The sequence below is a fragment of the Balaenoptera acutorostrata genome, chromosome 14, assembly GCF_949987535.1.
Source record: "Balaenoptera acutorostrata chromosome 14, mBalAcu1.1, whole genome shotgun sequence".
In the NCBI taxonomy this organism is placed as follows: domain Eukaryota; kingdom Metazoa; phylum Chordata; class Mammalia; order Artiodactyla; family Balaenopteridae; genus Balaenoptera; species Balaenoptera acutorostrata.
Genome location: NC_080077.1, coordinates 86,567,389 through 86,573,388, shown reverse-complemented (window position 1 = coordinate 86,573,388; position 6,000 = coordinate 86,567,389). Strand labels below are relative to the sequence as shown.

Genomic DNA, 6,000 nt, shown 5'->3' with positions numbered 1-6,000 from the left:
ACACACGTCCCCACACACTGATCTGCAGAAAAATGTCACCTTCACAGGTTCTAAGGGATTCCAAAGCGTTCAAAACCCAGGATCTGCAGTACCAATCCATAGAAAGATATAATATTTAAAATCACAAAATAGTTTTGTGTACTCTGAGACAAAACCGTGTCACGCAAGCCTGTGCACATGAGCCTGATTAAAGGCTGGCGGGCTCTGCTGACCAAATTCATCTAAACTGACGGAAAAGCACAAACTGAAACGTAAATGATGTCCCTCTTTAGCTCAACTGTTAAAAAGCCAATTCTCTACCTGTGCGTGCTCGCCGCATGCAATACTTTGATGACACTTCGTAATCAGGAGTGAGAAACTCTGAAGCCTCTGCATCCACCCGTCCTTCTATCTGGGAACCAGCGAATAAAACAGAAACCCGAAAGGCATAACTCCCGGGTGTAGGGCGACGTGGCTGTAATGCAGGAAAACCTGGGCCTGAGTTGGCGGAGTCCTCGGTCCTCGCCGAGGGGGAGGGTCACACGGGGAGAGACTAATAAGGGCAGCGAGGCGTCCCCCGTCCCCACTCGCAGGGCGCTCAGTGCTGGCGGTGCTGCAGCCGCGCGCGGTCTCCGCCGCGCCTCCGAGGGCCCCGCGCGCGGTCAAGGTAAGTGCGCGGCGCCGCGACCCTGCCCGTCGCCCGCTCCCTCGCACGCACGCGGCTCCGGGTCGCCGCTCGCGTTCGGGCTCCTTCGCGTGCACCCGCTTTCCCAGAAAATCCGAAAACGGCGCTACCCTCGTAGGTGGGTTTGGGCGGATAAATAACGCACACCTGCAATTACGCATTCCCATAGGTAGCTTAACCCTGGGACCGGCAACGTTTGGCAGGGTCTGGCCACTGGAGCACGCTGCGTAGACCGTAGGTCGTGTTCCTGTGTTCCCATAACGCAGGCTGCGGGCTGTATACTTTAGTTCTAGGTGGTTCTGCCGGCTCTGTGTGTCTGTAGCGCAGAACCAGGACCCCTGCTGATGCGGTGAGAACAGGCACCGAACACAGAGGAAACAAAGATCTCTGGGGTGGAATGCGCAAAAGAAACCCACTCAGGCCGTTAGAGCTTATTTTTTGGTCTCTGTCTAGAAGCGAGCAGACAGTTACGGGACAAATTGGGAGACGCGGGGTTGCGGCGCCTCCTCCCCTACCCGTTCTGACCCGAGGCTGCTTCTCCGAGCGCGGCTCCCGGGGGTGCGGCGCCGGCGGGGGTCCCGGGACTCGGCCTCCCCGGCCCCGCTCGTCCCGGCGCGCCCGGCCCTGCGCCCTGATCGCCCCGCAGCCGGCGCCGCGAGGCCGGGCCGAGCGCCGGGGTCCCCGCCGTGCCCTGCCGCCGCCAGATCCGCCGCGGCCGCGGGGAGGAGGCGGGCACTGCAGGGTCCCGGAGAAGTTTGTTGGCCCGGAATCAAGCCTGCCGCGGCCGCGGGCTCGCCAGCTCCTCCGGGGCGCGCGGCGTGGCAGCGAAAGCTGCCTCAAGTCGGTTACGGAGGGAGGGGGAGAAAAGCGAGGCGAGCCGGTGGGCAGGCAGGGCTGCAGCAGCCTCAGAGGCGCAGAGACGCGGATTGGCAGAGGGTGGGGAGGAGCGGAGTTCCAGAACGCAGGTCAGCCAGCCTCAGGGGCCAGCAGGCTGGGGGTAAGAAGACGAGGGCCCAGATTCCCGCGAATGCATAGTTTTAATCGAACCATCCAGGAACTGTAGCAGCTGGGTGACCTGAGCCACAGCTGAAGGCTGGGAAATGGGAGCCTAAAGGAAATCATTGAGCTGCCTCCCCCTTCCCCGGGTGCCAAGACTACTTGGTTCCATCTTCTGCTTGGGGGAGGAGGCCAGATGGGAGGATGGTCCGGACGCGCAAAAGGGTTTTATATCTGCCTGATAATGGAGCGGAGGAGATAAAACCTCTCCAACAGCCCCCTTCCCACCCATCCCGACAAAAAAAAAAAAAAAAAAAAAAGAGAGGGAGAGAGCAATGGTGCTTCTTCTGCCCCAAAACAAGTGCCACTGTCATTCTTTAAGGGATTTAATAATAAACCTCTTCAACTGAGTGACAGTCTTTCAGCATCTGCTTCTGGTCCGTGGGGAAAAAACGGTGGGACCCTCTCTAAGTAGAGATCTTTGACGTGTGCCTGCAGAAGGGGAGCAGAGATGTTTAGGTCTCCAGATGGTGCAACACGTCCCTAAAACCCCTTCCTGAGGAACAGCTCTTGAGGATGGAAAAGAGGACGGTGATGCCCAGGGTGGCAAGTTCATTCTCCCCCTGGGGGATAGAAAATGGAGAAAGTTACAGGCAGGTGCTTCTATGAGGTGTTGTCCAGCCTGATCTCTAGAACTGGTCAGGAACCTAAGTGGGGTTTCCTGAGAAAGGAGGGAGAAGGTGGGTGATAGAGCAGGGGAGAGAGCCTGAACCTGATAAGAAAAGGTCAGAGAAAGAGCAAAAAGATGACAGAAAACCAAGTGTGATTATTCATCCTCACAGTTGGGACGTTGTCTCTGTGCCTGAATCATCATCATCCAAGGAAACTACCTAAAACAGATGGAAACCCATGGTATTCTCCTGAAATAGAAAGTTCCCATCTACTTTCTGGTCCTTCAGTTTAATCTCTCCTGCTGCAATTTTAGTTCATTTTTTTTTTCCCCCAGCAGACAGCAATGCCCGGTTGGTACACAGAATGGATGGTTTAAAGGCAGGAGAAGATACGCAGATAGAGACCATGGTTGTCTAGCCAATTGGCATCATAAATACAAATTCAAGTGAAGAGTGAAAAATTAGCAGGAATATGAACTAGCAGAGCTAGAGAGATGCAATATATAACCTGGAGAGGATGCTGGAAAAAATATTTGAGGTGGGCCACGTTGAGGAGTAGATCTTAAAGAGGCAGATAATAAGGAGGCTTAGCAGAACAGAGCAGGAGAGAGGACCTTCCAGCCAGAAGGAAAGGCACGTGTGGAGGCTTAGATGCGGGCGTGAGCCGTCATGTGCCTGGGAAGTTGGAGAATCCTAGCTGGGGTGAAACCAGAGATGAGGAGATCAGATAGCACCTGCTCAGGAAAGATTGGAGAGGAGAGCTGAAGGGCCAGGGGCTCGATAGGGTGTGATTCTGCAGGCCACGAGTGAGATAACCAGGTGAGGAAGTTGCACATCGAATTTGGAAATGATAGAAAGATGAGAAATGCAAGCGTGGTATCAAAAAATAAAAATAAAAAAGAGTGGAACAATAGGCCTCTCTTATCCATGCAGAGGTTGTGAGGCCCAAAGCACCTCTGATCCCTCTCGGAGAGAAAGCAAAGATAGTACTGAGATTGCAAGGTTATTCGATCAGAACATTAGTAGAGGCTTCCGAATTGGAACATCAGGAAAAGTTGATAGATTAGGCAAAAAGATACAATATTTATTTAAAATTTGAAGCGGCATTGGGTCATTGATATAGAAATACCTGTGGAGGCAGAGCTAGAGAATTAAAATCTGACAAAATATAGGTCGGTCATGATGGTTGAAACTGAGAATAGTATCCAGAAAGTTGATGGTGACAGCTGTCTTTTAGAGAAGTGAGTCAATGAAAGAAACAGGTTGTTGAGGGTGGAGAGAGTTGGTTAAACCTGCTAAAAGGGAACCTAAGCCTGGTGACCCCCTGGGAAGTCAGCACTAGTTTTGAAGTGACAGGAGAAATAACAGAACTTTGAGGAAACGTGATAGAGTTGATCAGTTTTAGAGAACTAGAAACATTAAGAACCAGGAAGTATGTTTTCGGTAAAAGAAGAAAAGTTCAATAGTATTTTTTTGGTCTCACTAAATAACTGAAATTACGTTCCCTGAACCTTCTTTCAGTAGTTCTCCTCTATTTCTCTATAACTCTTCACTTCATCCATATTTTTTGTAATTGTTAAGTCCCTACCAGAATATATTACTTGGTTTCAACCATTCATTTGCTTAATTTTAGTCCAAATAGGATTGCCTTAGACTATAGTCATCCTACAAACTGATCAAATGAGGATCTATTAAATGCCAAGTTGAAACAAAATGCAAATATCAGATACAACCTGTTTTCGCCAAGATATTCAGTATAGAGAGGACACAGAATGCACACAAGTTACTACAATACAGTGTAGACCAAGCTGAAGCAGGGCTGGATCCTGAGCGCTGGTAGATCACAAGGCAGTGAGTAATGAATTCTGAGATGGGGCTTGCAGACTTCACAGAGGACACAGCATTTGAACTACATGTGGAGGGCAGATTAGATGGAAGAGAGCTGGAAGAACATTCCAGCATGCACAGAAGCCTGGCACATTTTGGGGCTTGGGAATAGTTTGATGGAGTAGAGTTTGTTTGGACACGAGCCTGGTCGGATGAGTGGAGGCCCTGATATAACACAGCCTTGAGTGCCTGCTGCCCTGAGGAGTGGGCATGGAAAGCACCAGGAGGCTTTGAGAAGGCAGAACACGAAAGCCAGGTCTTTGCTTTAGAAATAGAATTCCTGGGCAGTAGGGAGATGGAGCTCCAGGGAACAGTCCTGGAGGAGAGGAGATTATTGGAGTCAATCGCAATTTTCCAGATTCAAAATTGTAGGGAGGTGAACTAAGGCAGCTTTTGTGAGGATGGGGAAGTTGGTATGGATTCAAAAAACATTTCAAAAGTAGATTTGATAGATTTTGAAAGAGATTTTATAGGGGGGATGAAGAATGAATTCAAGATGATTTTGAAATTTCTAGCCTGGATTCCTAAGTTAAAGATGATGCCTGTAATTAAAAGATAAAAATCAAGAGGTTTCTGTAGAATATAAGAAGGGCAGAAACATTGCTGAAGCTGCAAAAGACCTTGCAGAATAACTTCAACTTCATGACTACGGTCAATAGCAAAATTATGAAATAATGCTAGATGGAGTCCTAAGCTCTTGAAGATTTATTTTTCCTGTTGTGGGCTTGGATTTTTAACTGCATAGGCATGACTTTCCAGCCAATTTTTTACAATAGTTTATAGACTCTATTATAGCTTCACTAAAGATAGATTCTAAAGATTGGTAAAAGAACAGATGTGTAACACCTGTTGCTTTTGCTTATTTACAAGATGTGTCACTTCATAACAGTAAGGCCAGATTTCCTTGGTGGAGTTATGTACAGGCACATTGGAGGGTAGTCAAGGAGGTTTGATTTAAAAATCAACCTACCCACTCACATGGCATTTCTTTTTATAACGAATGTTCTGAAAACATGGCTTCTTTCAGCCATTTAACAACTCAAGCCTATTTTTTAAAGTCGACATGTGTTGCTTGTTTAACAGCTTACGTAAAGCGAATCAATGTTGCCTTTCTGTTTTCTCCTTTCACTTATCTTTTGCATGTTATGTTCTATTTGGTATTAGATCTAATGCTCTGCCCCTTTACCTAAGACCAAATTTCAGAGATGCAGAATGAGCATTATTAACTATTTGATGGCATAGAGTCAAATTATTCATGCTCTGTAGGCAGATTTGGCTTGGTTTCCTTTGAGATGGCCCCCGAACATATTATCTAGGCAGCCCCCATTCCATCATTCTGTCTACTGATTCTGCGTTCCTTTGCTTCCTAGTGTCTGTCTCTAAAAGATGACGTATGTGTCTGTTTGTTTGCCATCTCCCTGACCAGAGTGACCCAGGGACTGTTTGGCTCACTGCTTTGGTGTCCACAGTGCACATAGTAGGACCACATCCTGTCGATGGGATGAAAGATTAAGATTTCCCAATATTCCTTTCTGTCCTCTTTGTGGTCTCTGTACACAAATATACATTAATAAGAAAATTTTAGAAATCTATGTCCTAATTCAAATATTCTCAGTTTTTATAGTTGCCATCTAAGATTTCAAGAACTGGATTAAAGAAGTTTAAAGGACAGTGGCTCTTTAAAATTCCCTAAGCCCAACCAGCCTCCATAGATATTCTGGTTGGCAAAGGATGGTGAGAATAATGGGTTTTGGTAGAGGTCAGAGGCCAGCCTTCAGGCAG

At 47.9% G+C, this 6,000-nt stretch overlaps 1 protein-coding gene across 4 annotated transcripts in view; it reads left to right on the top strand.

Moving 5' to 3' along the window:
• Nucleotides 1-526: 526 nt before the first annotated feature.
• Nucleotides 527-6,000, top strand: part of COL19A1 (collagen type XIX alpha 1 chain) — a 379,271-nt gene continuing 373,797 nt past the window's right edge. For all 4 annotated transcript variants that reach the window (XM_057528157.1, XM_057528158.1, XM_057528156.1 and 1 more), the window contains exon 1: nucleotides 527-646. The gene's annotated coding sequence lies outside the window, so the exon portion shown is untranslated. The remainder of the gene's footprint in view (nucleotides 647-6,000) is intronic.